The following is a 14,964-nucleotide window of genomic DNA, read 5'->3' as shown; positions in this document are numbered from 1 at the left end:
CATGTGTTTTGGCGCCACCATACATCTCCTTATGTACAGTCAGTCACATTTGCCTTCAAAAATGTTGTTTATCCAAAATCAATTCCTCCATCAAGAATGATATGAAAAGAGGAGTGGAAAAGTCTTTTAGACTCGTGAATGAATGTTACTGATAATAGTCATAAAAAGTCATTAAATCGTTTTATTGCCCTTTACCTAAATTGGGATCACGTTATTTTATAGCAGTATCATTGATCTTTGATTTCCACTTTACTGCAAAACCTTCCTGGACTAACTACAAGGTTAACAATTTACATATTTACTGATAACTATTGTTTAGTTCCTTGTTGTGGTTTTCTTTAATCAGTGTTTATTTTCATATGTCTGTTGCATTTTAAATTTAAATAATTTGATGTTGTTGTTTTTTGTCTCTATTATATGTTATTTAAAGGCCACTGTTGACTTTGTGACAGGTGCTTTTTAACATATGGTGATGGAATGTTGCCTGAAATAAAATAAACATTGACCTTACTAGAAGTCTTTGCATTTTCAATTGCATATGATATCCAAAATTTGTATGGCTCCCAGTCATCGGTAGAATTGATTTTTAAAATTCTGCTATTGGCCTATAAGTCACCGAATGGTGATTCTGTTCTGAATACATTAATGACATGCTAATTGAACATAAACCAGTAGGGCTGTGAGGCCTCTCTGCAGACTCTGGTCACTTAGTGCATGGAGATCAGGTTTCTGTAAGGGATGACGAACAAACGGAGCAAACAAAAGAGCATTTCACAATCCTTTTGACAAATGAAATCTCCATGATCTATTGAACTCTGCACAAAGCTCTTTAAATAGCATCATTGATTTTAAAGTCAAATTTGCACACAAAAAAGTCATAGTTGAAATACCTTATTGCTTGTATCTGAAAGTGATAACTACATAGATTGACAATTAACCGACGATAGCATTGCTGTGGGTTGGAATTGAACCTTCAGACGAGGGTTTTATCTTCTAACTTCTTCCAAGGACATCATATAGTTTCACTTCTTTCATTTGTTCTTTTTCTCATCTGTTCCTGGCCATTAGTGCATTTTTCTGTTCGCATGAAAGGACATATTTTACTAAAAAATAAATAAAATGCTAATTATGGACACAAAATAATTTTCCTGGTATCCGAATGAGACTATACATAGTGACAGTGCTTCATATCCACATATAACTGTAAAGGTTTTTGTTTTTTAGTAGGAAATAAACCTGTACTCTTTCATCTCCACCCTGTTTGGCTAAATTCTGATGAACTATATTTTGGAAAAAAAAATCTTAATTTGCTTAATTTAAGGTAAAGTATTTTTGTGAGCAATTGTGAGTCGCAACAAAATGTATAAGAGCTATATCTGTTCATTTAAATCTGACTTCCAACCGTCACACAAATCAATCACGAGAGCAACTGTTTACCTGCTGAAAAACATCTCCAGACTGACTCCAGACTTGTCCTGCGGTGTCACAGCTGAGGACTTTGAAACCAAGGCTTTTAGTTTGAAAAGTGAGTCAGGCCTAATATTAACAAAGCCCACAAAGCATTTTTTCGGTCTAAAGACGTCTAGATGGTACTTAGACGTCTAGGCTAAAAACGGTCTACAAATGGTCTAAAAAGGAAAGGTTTTTTTTAGACGTCTACGTCTAGACCCTTCGTCTAATCTTAGACATTTAAATAACCGCTAATAAACGTTTATTTATAGATGTCTAAAGTTAGACGTTTTCACAACAAACCAAAATTAAAGGAAATTAAAGTTGTCAAAATGTAATGTTAAATCAGGTTGTCTTAAAAAAGGACCAAATTTAACCTGTGATCCTTACCTTTATGTAGTTCCAGGATGACAATTCACATCACATGTTTTTGGAACTTTTGATAAGTAACACGAATGTCATGCTTATTTTACCATTGGATATAAATACATGTCTTGATGTTAACATTAACCGAACTATCCTATTTAATCTAAATCAATACAATGTTTTTCAAACATTATCCAACCATCACAAACATTTGAATGTGAAGATATATTTTTAATTTCTTTACACATTTATAAACATATTGCAATAAAATTAAAATAACAACAATATTACCCATATTATATAAACACTTGTTCAATTTTGAAATCGAGGTGGAAAAGTGGCTTGAAGTCTGCAAAATTACAAAAATAGTAAAAAAAATAAAAATAAATCCAGACACTACCTGCCTGGGATGTATAAACTAAAACGCAGAAGAAGAACCCCCCCACACCAATTTCTAATTTCCCAGGACATAAAGTCAAAAGTCAACTGTCCACTCTCAGCTTTGATTTCTTCCCAAGAGTTGAGGCTCTTTAACCCATCCAAGGATGGCCAGTAGGGTCTCCACACCTACCATCTGAAACTCTAAGACTGACAAACATAAAAATAACTTTAATGACCATTTTTAAATTAAATTAGTTTAATCCTTTTAAATACCTCCTTTCGTTTCTCCGTCATGGCACAGTTGTACACACTCTTCCTAGTTCTTGAAGAATGAAATAAATGTTAGCTGAAACATTTTCCAAATACAACAAGTCTTTGCCTTAATACAAAAAGTATGTAGCATTCTGTCTGTGCGTTTGGATAAATTGTAGTTTGATTTGGTTGCACATATCAAGTAACATCTCTCTCTTTTTTTAAGTAAAGGGTATGGTCCAAAGGTTTCGTTTTGGCCTGGGACGTTTCTGGGTGGACTCTTAAGGGGACTGCAACATGAAAAATCAACTTTTTGGAGCTTTTGCCACGTTAAAATGCCAATTCCTCACCAAAAACGTGACCAAAGTTGTGTTATCCTCCATTCGCCTCTGTATGAGAAATGATTCTGCTCTCCAGGCACCAGCCCCTCCCAACCTTAGAAAACGAGCTGTTGGCACGGTTTGACGTCATTGCGTGCAGCCCCACGCCTTCACCTTCTCTGCGGACTAAGCGCACGCCCACTTTCTCTGAGACCTCCCTCCATGGGATGACAAAAGTAGCCTTTTACAATAAACATTCTGTCCAAATGAATTCAAAGCAATCAATTATTCTTCACATTTGCAATGCCAAAGTGCAATGAAATGACAATTGTCTGTCTTAAAATCCATTGGCTGACACAACTAAAACATTTGCGCTGAGTTTAAATGAATGGATGATGTAGTGGATAGTGTGCTCGCCCCCATAAGCAACAGGGCGCGGGTTCGTGACCAGCTGTAGTGCTCTTTTTTTCTTCTCCTCCTTTCCTCTAACCTCTCTGCTCCCCTCCTCTTCCACAATTTCTTACGGCAAGGACCCGTTTTGTTTCAAATGTTTATTCAAGAATTGATGGCTTGCGTGACCAAACGCAGAGATTTAGCAGCCCGTGAAATTTAGAGTCGATTTTAAAAATGTATGGAATTCTGTATGTTTCGTGGGCAGCTGGCTTGGACGATGTCATGAGAGGAGCGCGGCAGCCACAGGGGGAGAGGCGGGGTTTTAGTGAACCGAGCGTTTGACTTCCGGGCAAGAAAAATAGCCACCTAAATAATATATATTATTTCATAAGATATAACATCGCAATTGTGTCAATGGTAAGATTTCAACATTATATGCCTATAGTTAACTGTGGAAGGGCTTAAAATACCATGGTGTAGTCCCTTTAATGTTTTCCTTCTAGCCAGCTGAACGCTGACATCTGCAAACATACTGCCATTATTTAGATCACAGCTTTTGGTTTCAGATCTCCGAAATACATTGTAAAAAAAAAAAAAAAATGCTTTGTTGATGAAAAATGACACACTTCTGAATCACTCTTGCGAACACCGCTGCACAAATATTACCTTGTGGGGTACTGGCTGCGTACAGTGTGGAGTAGAAAAGGCAATTAAATTACTTTTTTTTTTTCCTTTAAACACTGTTATGGAAAATAATTATTTAGTACATATTAACATAAGTTTATAGCCTACTGTATTATAGACACCTGTCTTTTTGCTTTTCATTCCTTGGACAGAAAGCAATACCAAAGTAACCTTGAACTGATAAACTTGCTCCTTCCTGCCTCCTTTCTTCCTCACAAATTCCTAACTAGGCAGCATAAAGAATCTTCCCGTGATTCTTTCTGTGCACTCTCTCACAGACCACGACCATGTAAACTTCTCTGTGAGACTAGTGTATGTTTGAAGCTTCAAATATAAAGAAACCCAAAAGATAAATTGTTTTCATTCATCTCGCCGAACTGCTGAAAATTCCACAACAATTTGGTGTCAGAAGTGGGATAGCTGATCCGTCGGTGAACCTCAGGGACGCCGGTGAGTGGCCTCCGGAGTCTAATTCAGACTCCCCTCTACCTCAGCAAAAAGTAGTGTATGTGGTTGATCAACGGGGCTTTTTTCTTAGTACCTATAAACAAAGTGATTCACTGAGACGTCTGTGTCTTATTTAATTGTTGATCTCTCAAGATTTTGGCACTCATTTAATCTATTGAGAAAGAAACAATTGTGATTGATGTTCCTATATTAGAAGGAAACTAGGAAACTTCTAAGATAGGAAAGCAACAGAGTAGGGAGGTTCCACCTCCTGAGGGGGCAGTTGACGACATGGTGAGGAAATATGTTCTAAAGGTTGCAAGGTTAAATGTCTGGATGTCTGAATTTGGGTTTTTATAGGGGGGTATTTAAGTTTGAAACAAATGTCAGAACTGAAAGAAAAATTATAAAAGAAAGATACTGAATTGGAAGAAAGAAAATAATGTCGGACCTGAAAGAAATGGAATCTCATATGCAATGTTTGTGCTTGTGGGAAAAGGAAGAAGAAGAAAAAAGGAAGGAAATAAAAGTTGATGGTCAAATGTCTTAGTTGACTGTGGAAGAAAAATAGAAAGTTGTAAATGAAAAGGATCAAAACAGTATGGACACAGAACACAATGCTGGTCACCCTCTTTGCTCTTCTTTTTCAGACACGTGGGACCCTCTCCTCAACTGCGCACCTTCTTTTCTTCCGTCTCAAGTCCCAACATCGTCGATGACTGCACTGCTACCACCGCCCATCCTGAAACCACAGAAGTCGCTGATATGCAAACCTCAAGGGGAAACAGGCATCATTCTTGGCCTTCATCCAACATTGTGGTTGATTAGAGACTCGTCATTGACCTCCTCTCCTACACCACTTAAGTGATTTCAAGTATTTATTTGTTTATTTTTACATTATTTGGGCTTCCAGCTCATAAAACCCACTAAAACAGGATGTCAAATAATTAGAATAATGTGAAGAAATCACCATGCATACTTCCCACGTCTTTTGCATGGGAAAAAAAGAGGGATGGATGGTATTTTCAAAACGATGTCAATCTTCAATAATTGCTTGGATTCCCTTTGCCTTCGCCACTGCCTCGATGCGTCGTGGCATTGCCTGAGGCTTTTTTTATGCTTGCTGTCAGCTCTGTTTTTGGGTCTGGTGGCCCTCATTTTCCGCTTGATAGTATTATAATACAAGAGGAAAACAAGGGCCACAATAGAAAAGAGGAAAGAAAAAAAGAAAGAAAGAAAAAGCAAGAAAGAAAGCAAGCGAGCGAGCATAAGAGAAAGAGAAAGAGAAAGAGAAAGGAAAAAAAAGCAAGCATAAAAAAAGCCTGGGCTTCCAGGACCCCCAGGCAATGCCACAACGCATCAAGGCAGTGGCGAAGGCAAAGGGAATCCAACCAACTATTGAAGATTGACATATCGTTTTGAAAAACCATCCATCTTTTTTCCCCCATGCAAAACAGTGGGAAGTATGATTTCTTCACATTATTCAAATTTTTTGACATCCTGTTTTCATGTTTTGTTTTTTTTAAGCTGGAAGCCCAAATAATGTAAAAATAAACAAATAAATATTTGAAATTAGTGCTGTCAGGCGATTAAAATTTTAATCTAATTAATGACAGGATTTTTTTAAATTAATTATTCAAATTAATCTATTTTAATCTCATATCTGATAAAGGTCCCCACATAAAGAATTTGAATTCCAAGACATTACAAAATTGTAGTGCATGACTAATCAATTGAATAAGAAGAGAAGAGTGCTTCATAAATGAAATTCAAAAGAAAACGTTAAAGCACTTCAACAAACCAATTAGACCATACATTATTTTAATAGATAATCTAAACTTCAATTTAGTTAAAAAACAAAAACAAATTTGAACAAACTTAAATCAAAACTTCTACAAGCTGCGGTCGGTGTATGGATGGCATGAGATGAACTGATAATAAATAGCTGTGGTGGTTCTTGAGCTAAACTAACAAACTGGTAATTAGGAAATGTTAGAGGTTAGAAGGAGATGTTAACAAAAATCTAAAGCTACAATAACACAAACCCAAAAGAGGAACTGGGGCTACAGTATCAACTCCTCAAATCAAAAACCCACCCCAAGATAGGTTACAGGATCTGACAACAGACAACTAACGCTAGGTGTCCTTGAGCCAGTTGCTCAAACAAGCTTGTTTACATTGAGAGTCTTAAATGATAAGTCAGGCTAAAGCTGCTTTTTTCCCTTTTTTATTTTATTTTATTTTTTACAAAAGGTACAATTCACTGCTTTGCTGACTTTGTTCTTTTTTATAAATAAACTTGCGTTTAACCACTAGCACTACCAGAATTTTAAGACAACTAGATCTCCCAGAGCTGTCATTTTGAGCCTAATATAGTTATTACCCACGGTTTTAAGTAGCTAATATAATCCCTCTCTTGATTTTTGAGGCGGACGGATGGTGGATCTTTATTGATTTCGATTATCAGGCTTGTACTGCCAAAAACGTCATGACTCCATTGTTGCGCTCCGGAGATAGAGGGCCGACAAACCCGTGATTTTACCCGGGATAGCAACCATCGCATGCGGGGTAAGTGTTTGAAAATCATCGGTCTCCTGGAGGTCTTTGTGCGGCCGTATCTCCCGAACCGTACGTCCTACCGGGGACATAAGGGCATCCCCGGACTCGTCTCGACGACAGCTTTCTAACGATGTTCGTGTCATCGCTCCACGACATTGCGTTCCGCCATGGTAGCCTCCGTGATGAATGGCAGTTAGGGCAGACCCCGCGGGTCCTGGCGAGGTGAAAGATGTACATTGAAAAGAACAGAACTGTCAAAAAAAACGGCTCTGGGAGATATAGGTCCAAATAAATTTTCCTCACTCTCCTGGCTGTGCTGCACTCGCGTCCATGTCTGCTGTTGTCAGTGCTCGTAGTGGCTAGTAGTGCTACCCTGTAGTAACGCGCCTCTATCACCTACTGGTACCTCGATGAACCAAATTGCGCATTCACTTGCCACTCGCGATCAATTGCGTTGTTATTTTTTTTAACGCACTAATTTGCGTGGAATTAATTAATCTAGATTAACGCGTTAAAGTGACAGCCTTACTTGAAATCACTTAAATTGTGGGCCCTGAATTTATAATCTATGAAAGTTTGATTTTTTGAATGGAATTACGGAAATTATTCAACTTTTTGAGGATATTCAAATTTTTGGACGAGCACCTGTAATCCACTTGTTACCCTGTGGGGTCCTGACATTAGTATGGATGAGAGTGCGTCTATTGCATCCTGGGAGATAAATAAATTGCATAAATTACATATCTAACTTGCAACCCATACTAACGCAGTCCAACACTACACTGAATTACTGTGTACCTTCAGGAGTCCTGGCTGTGTTGCGGACACGAGGTGCGTCTTGCCGCCAATATTCACTGTCGGGGGATATGGAAATGACTATTTTTACTCACAGTGTTACCATTGTGAACATTGTGATACTTAACAAACACGGTTCCTTGTGTCCTACCTCTCGCGTTGCCAGGTGCTGATGTATGTACGCCATTGATTACCTGCTGGAAGACAAAACGGAAATCATACTTGCAACATTAGTCACGTTTGTTTGATATACAGGGTGCTGTATAGGCGGTTTAGCTAATAACTTGTGTACTTTGTCCTCCTGCTGCACATCAGTGTGTTGTGGATGACCTAAGGTAGAAATTATCAATAATAACTTTGTATACATTAATATTGACAATGGCTGAGATTTGCATTTACTATTCACCAATTTGGATAAAGGAGAATGGTTTGAAATCAGAGAAGATAGTATATCAATTCATCATGTACAATATTTATTTTAAAAAAAAAATAATAATAATAGTAGCATCTTAAACAGTTGATGTACAAGCCATAATCATTACATGTGTCAATACACATTATGCAGTGTATTTAATTAAATCGTCAGGATTTGGTCTCAAGAGAGTTGAAATAAGAACTTGATTTAGAGGTCTAAATCAAGTCTAAATATGAACTACACTGTACATTGATCAATTACTGTTTAAAACGTAGTAATGCAACAGTTTGCCATCATTTATACAACCTACAGTTATTTATTTTTTAATAGCTAATATTTACTTGGGCAACCAGTTCAGGGTGTACCCCGCCTACTGCCCGAAGCCAGCTGGGATAGGCTCCAGAAAAGCGGCCAAGAAAATAGATGGATGGATGGATGGATATTTACTTGATTCATTGTATCGTCCAGATTCTGGCTAAAATATGACCAATTATAGACGGGCTCATTTCGGTCTAAATTCAGACGAAACGTCTAATAGACGTCTATGGCTCAGTGGGTTAATGTGTATTTACCAGGGAGGGCGGAACACCGGAACTAGGGGAATTATTCTGAAGCTGTGCCTGACACAGTTATTGAGCATTGTTTTAATGTATAGTCAACGCAGCATTACTACAGAGCCAAAACATGAATGAGAAATTGCAGCGATCTCGAGAGACTGGGAAAAGAAGAACTATGAAGAGTGAAACTGAAAAAGGGAAAGGGAACAAAACACAGGGGAAATGTTAAAGCAGATACACTCTCTTCACCTTACGACAGTGACTTAAACATACCGACATAATGTAAACATTATAGGATATTATTTATATGCATTATGCAAGTATGACAAATCGATACAATACATTACAATATACTGTATTGTTTTCCATCCATCCATTAGGGTCGCAAATGAGCTGGAGCTTTTATGTAACCGCTGTCAATTATCCAAGTATCGCTGAGGCGGGACTCGCACAGGATGTATCGAACAAAAGCTAAAAGTGAAAGTAAGCCACCAGAAAAACAATGTGCTCTGTCTGGGATAAACGCAGATGAACTTCATCGACACCGAAACGCGGTGAGACCACAAAGAACTTTCATTCGTTATTGGTTGGTTTATTGGATGTAGCCTACTCATCATTACGACGATCGAGGCAAGGAGAGCGGTGAATACAGACGAGGTGAAACGAGACGAAACGTAGACGCCACTATTTAAATCGAATTGTTCGGATTTAAAAACAAACCAGACGAAGAAATATGCGACGTTACGTCATAGTGACACCGCGGCAGATGTGTTTGTGGTTCTTAACATTAACAATGAGAATGGACATGATATTTTAGGACAAGCTGTGCCAATTGTAGGCATACTTAGCCTAGACGAGGGTGCATGCAGAAGCTTGAAAGGAGCTTCATGCACCATCATCGTGATTTGTCAGTCTCCCTGTCAGCTTCATCTCAGAAGGTAGCTGCTAAGTTTCCTTTGTAGTATAGTTTTTTATTCGCCATGGTGATCTATCTTATATCCAAAGCCACAGCCTCCGTGCTGAATGGCAGTTGCCAAGGAGCGCAACCCCGCGGGTCCCGGTGATGTGAAAGATGTACTCTACATTGAAACGAATAGAACCGTCAAAATGACAGCTCTAAGAGATCTTGGTCCAAATAAATTTGCCTCTCTCTCCTGTGCTGCACTCAGGTCCATGTCTGCTGTTGTTCACTGTTGTAGGGGCACACCACTAAAGCTTAGGCTACGGGTCCCTCAATGGGCCAAATTTCAAATGCTTGCGCATTGACTTGCCACTCACGATCAATTGTGTTATTTTTTAACGGACTCATTTGCCGAATAATTAATTAATCTAGATTAACGTGTTAAACTGACAGCCTTAATTTCATGTAATCGCTACTTATATTAAATAGGTTGCACTACACCTTACAGGAGGCTGACCGGTTTCGCCGCAATCTTTCTGTCTACGGATACTCAAAGGAAAATAATTTTGGGAAAGTGTGTGCTTCAAACCGCACACCCTTCTAATTCAAATTGTTGCATTCCATTAGTTCACCACTAGATGGCACTAAATTCTTCACTGTCCCTATAATCAAAAAAAGAAGAAAAAAAGACATGTAACAGCAGCAGAACCCAACACATTCTCTGTAGTTGAAATATGAAATTATGAGATTTGAAAAACAGTTTCATTAACGAAAAAAAACTACGAGAATTGTTTAAAAAAAAAAAAACTACAACTGAAACTACATTTTATGTTTACATAACTAACTAAATCAATATTTATAGCAAAAATGTCCTCTGTTTTCGAAAATTAATTTAACGCATGAGCCTTTGGGGTTGATATTAAATGTGATTTTAAGTATATTTATTTTTATAGACCCCTTTCCTGTTTACAAACAAAGATGACGTAATCGAGTTGCACGTGCAGCGTTGCGGCATAAAGGAAGGCAAAACGCATTAATATGTAAACAAGCCGACTATAAACGATTGCGAAAATAACTTTAAAAACTAACGTCAGATGGAAAGCATTTGCTTGTGGGATTACAGAGTGGGATAAAGATGTTCAGTTGCTTGATATACATCTTTATTTAGTGGAGACACTGAGTGTTTACACTCGAGAGAAACTGTGAGCTTACAAGTGATGTGTGGTCATGTACAATTTATTATTATTTATTTTTAAATAAACGGTGACATGTAAGAGCAATCCATCATATGTACTTGATCACAGTAACAAAATTGTCATGACTTGTTAGGAGTACCGATAGTTTATAGTTTTTACTGTTAACACAAGCAGCCCAAATAAATGCAAAATATATTTACCATGAGACAAATGTATAAATAAAATGTTATAAAACAATTTTTAGTGAACACTGAACAAAAATAGTGAAAAGAAACAACAAATGGTTAGACCTCAATATTGTTTTAGGCCGAATCTTAATTCTCTTGTGTTTTAACTTAACCTACTTTAAAATCAACTACCAGCCTACCTACTATAAAATTGAGCTACAGTAGATCACGTCCACCCAAGTTGAGAATCGAACCCACACTGCAGCCATATCTCCGGTTTGGGAGCGAAACTACTTCCTTTGAGCTAAAATGTTTGGTTGGCAGTGCGGATCAGAACCGTATTTGATGTGTCAGCCGAAGTGAGGTGATCTACTTTTTCTTTGAAAAAAACACAAAACTTTTTTACTAACATAAAATTAAAAAACATGCATACAAACAGCCCATTTTTTACCCCCTCCCTACATTCCTCACGGTTGACTTAGGTCTTGGGAGCAGTCCAAGATCTACCAATCGACTGCGAAAGACTGGTTGAGAAAATTGCCAGTAGTTTAAAACAGTGATTCATTTGGAAATCACCTTAAAACCTATCTGAGAATGATGTCTTCACTGAATTTATGTTCTCTGGATACGTGGCACTCACTTACTCTCATACACGCATCTTTCAAGTAGGTAAGCGGACAATCAACTGGGTCGGTGGGACCTGAGCATTAGCAACATTTTCCTCGGCTTGACCTGCCTTACCCTCCTTCTGATTGGTTCATCAGTACTCGTGCCTAAAGTTAACTAATCAAATCAGCAACGGCAGCAAGTACTAGCCTGGCATTTGGCAAGCAACAGGCGGCCATAGACAGCGATTCGGCTTTGTCCGAAAACAGGACGGCCCAATCAAATTCGTCTGTTTGCGTGACGTCGTCTTCGTGAGCAACATCACTCTTCAGTAATCAAGTTTTTCCCGCAACAACGACATTCAACAACGACGTCATTTACTACTGTCTCTCTTGGGCTAGTTACCATTTTGGATTTCTACTTCGTCCCCGCAAAATAAATAAATAAATAAAATACTTTAACGAGCTTCTTTTCTGACGTCATGTCTGCTCTTCGCTCATTGGTTCATTCCACTGCCTGTTAGCTCAGGTTTGCCCCGCCTCAGGAATGCGACTGATGGGGCGGTTGACCAGACTCATTCTCCGGCTTTGTCTGGATTTCCAGGCTAAGCAAGTACCAACCAGCCAGTTAGAGGCAGAGGAGGGTGGGTCATGGCTTCACCATCTTTGTGGAAAGAATAGGTCATCTGACTCACAGAAATTACTGAACAGTACATGTCAGGGGAATTTAGAAATTATTTGAAATTCACACTGAATTCAAGTCGTTCCTGGATGTCGGCACCAAACTACCAATCAGCTAATTTGCCGTGCTGCTAGTGGTTGCTTTCTACTCAACTTTGATTTTTTTTCTCGAGATGTTTCAAGGTTTTGAAGTCATCAAGTTGAGATTCATGTCACAATTTAAAGCAGGATGTTGAGAGATGAAAGTTGTCTTTTGACTTTTGTTCACTGTTTGACATTTAAAAAAGTACAGATGCAAATGAAGGTGGCATTTATAAAGCAACAACTGGAAAGGTAAAAAATATATATATATAGGTCTTCTATTTGTGTTTGAGGATACTTGTAAAATGCCTCTAAAATGTCTCCCAGCCGTGTATTCCTCTTGGAGTTGTAGAACGAAAACATACAGTTTGTCTAGTAAAAATCTCTAAACGTAAAACAGAATACTAGAATTTGACATAAAGCAAAAGGTAGACTTTCGATACTTAAAAAAAAACTGACCACATAAGAAACCAGGGAAAACAACAGAGTAAATCTAATAGCACAACAAGAGAGGCTAATGAACTTGTACTTTTCTTGTCCAGAAAAAAGAGAGAAAATGTACTTCAACTCCAGTGTGTACTGTTAGAAATGTCAATGTACTTACTGACTGAAATGCATTGTAAATCTAGAAACTGTTGGGTATCTTTGTATTGGCTGAAATATGTGCCCATTGGTCTGAATGGTTGTTTGTCTAGTAGTGTACAGTATATGTGCCCTGTGAGTGGCTGACCCCATATATGGCCGGATGTAGTCTTCTTTCTTACGCATTAATCCCTGAAAGTTAAAAGACAGTCAGATTGATGATGCGATTATCAAGAAAACTTCACAAAAGTATTAACTGCGACCAGGCCCAAATTGTATGTACAGGTACACATGTTGGGACTACACAAGTATGGAGACTTACAGTTTGTTTTTTTTGCCCCTGGTCACTCACTCCTTATAATCATTTCTGTGCATATATGTACAATATACAAGTTGTTGTGTTGGTTACCGTTCTTTCTCTTGTCACTTTCTCTACTTTCATAATGTGATCCTGGATGTTCACAGTAGCAGAATGACATGGAGGTTCGGCCCCAAGCTGTGTCTCATTGTAAGTAGCCACACTATCTCTTAACATACTTCAATCAAAATAGACAATTAAAAAAAAAGAAGACCCATATTTATATATGTGCTTCATCCATGTACTTGTATAATCTACTAGTTGTGACTGTAAGGTGTCTACCCTGTCTCAAATTTCCCTTAAAGACAGTAACAGCTTAGTTTTTATTTTGTTTGTGTCTGATCATATTTCCATGTTGTCATTTTGCCCTAAGTTCCTTTCAAAATTGAACTTCCATGCAATGCAATGCCATTGACACATTTGTCTGTTGCAGGTATTCCTGAGTTTGACTAAACCTTCCAAAGAGAACTGTAAAGACTATTTTACAGATGATCAATGGGTATGTTTTTGTTTTTGTTTGATTGTACAAGTATTGCACACAAGCTTGAGTAATGTCGTCACAACCAAGTGTAGCACACCAGCATTGTCACTGGGTGGGGCCAGTCCGCCTGATGAAACAGTTAAGGAGGTGATGCATAAGCTTAGCTTTTTGTATGATTTTTTTTTTTCCTTTTCAATGACGTCGCCACAATGATGGCAAAGAGGAAACGTGTGATGATAACCATGGAACAAGAAACAGCATACTACAAAAGGGCTCTGACTACTCATTACAATATAAGCATATACGTTGAAAACTTGAATCTGAAACCTGAAAAAGCAGCACAGAATGAACAAAATAAATATCATAGCAGAGTGACAAGATGGACAACGTGCGTGCCTGTCACATCTTGGAAGTGCTTCTTGAAAAGCGGATATCATTAAAGTGATCTCATTATCTGTTAGGGGGTCATTAAGAGTATTGTATGAAATATGATCAATTAAAATGTCACCGAACTTGAATCTTTCTTTTATTTTTGTCACACAGGAAAATGCCACTAAACTTACAATGGTCACCCTTGTCATCACAGAGAACATCACAGTAAGTCACGAGCCAAAGTGGACTGATTTATGGACTCAACAGATTCACATACGAGCATTATGATGTCTCTTTTTCTTTCAAGAATGTGGCGGAGTGCACTTTAGAAAGCTACTGTTTGCAAGACGAGATGTGTGATGTGTTGATTGACTGCTTCCACAGAGATGTGAGTGAGTAAATCAGAAAGGATTGTTTGACCGGTTGTGTATTCATTATCCAAATAGGTCACTAATACTAATAATATAAACTTGTCTTTTCTCACCTCAGGCCACGTCAACAAGTGAAAAGTGTAAATCTGTGTGGAATATTACTGTTCATACTCATCACTTTATGTGCCTGTTAGCCAGAGTGGTGGATTCCCAAAAATCTGTAAATGGTTCGTATCACACCATTTATTTACAGTATTTCTGCTTGCTCTCATTTTGAATGTCATTTCCTGTCATTTCCTCTCCATCTTGAGATATATATATTTATTATATAGACATATATATATAAATATATATACATACAGTATATTAGAGCTGTCAAACAATTAATTTTTTTCATCAGATTAATCACATTTTAGAATTTTGATTAATCATGATTAATTGCTTAACAAATAAGGCTTTTTTATCGAAAATTTTTGCCCGCCAAACTTGAAAGGCACCTGTTGTGTTAATTATTTTGACATTTAATGTTATGAGGACGTCTTCAACATTTT

General features: G+C 37.8%; 1 protein-coding gene and 2 long non-coding RNA genes across 19 annotated transcripts in view; 2 read left to right on the top strand and 1 right to left on the bottom strand.

Annotated features, from left to right (window-relative positions):
• The window catches only part of cpt1a2b (carnitine palmitoyltransferase 1A2b), a 33,680-nt gene extending 33,170 nt beyond the window's left edge, over positions 1 to 510 (top strand). The window contains exon 19 of the mRNA XM_077556243.1: positions 1 to 510. This exon is cut by the window's left edge and continues 1,886 nt beyond it. The gene's annotated coding sequence lies outside the window, so the exon portion shown is untranslated.
• A 1,540-nt stretch (positions 511 to 2,050) lies between these two features.
• On the bottom strand, positions 2,051 to 11,638 carry LOC144044287 (uncharacterized). Of its 17 annotated transcripts, none has more exons than XR_013291227.1 (7): positions 9,463 to 9,859; positions 7,798 to 7,843; positions 7,650 to 7,705; positions 7,497 to 7,562; positions 4,921 to 5,034; positions 2,470 to 2,518; positions 2,051 to 2,403 (listed from the first exon to the last, which is right to left on the bottom strand). It is a non-coding gene; the product is annotated as an uncharacterized LOC144044287 (long non-coding RNA). The 17 variants fall into 17 exon arrangements; XR_013291229.1 differs by having other exon boundaries at positions 4,973 to 5,034; XR_013291226.1 differs by having other exon boundaries at positions 2,051 to 4,846.
• Positions 8,987 to 14,649, top strand: LOC144044288 (uncharacterized). The gene is made up of 6 exons (XR_013291241.1): positions 8,987 to 9,172; positions 13,297 to 13,339; positions 13,623 to 13,688; positions 14,214 to 14,267; positions 14,350 to 14,434; positions 14,532 to 14,649. It is a non-coding gene; the product is annotated as an uncharacterized LOC144044288 (long non-coding RNA).
• The last annotated feature ends 315 nt before the right edge of the window (positions 14,650 to 14,964 follow it).

Source organism: Vanacampus margaritifer, chromosome 2 (genome assembly GCF_051991255.1).
Source record: "Vanacampus margaritifer isolate UIUO_Vmar chromosome 2, RoL_Vmar_1.0, whole genome shotgun sequence".
NCBI lineage: Eukaryota > Metazoa > Chordata > Actinopteri > Syngnathiformes > Syngnathidae > Vanacampus > Vanacampus margaritifer.
Note: the sequence above shows the minus strand (reverse complement) of the source record. Positions and strands in the feature narration are given on the sequence as shown.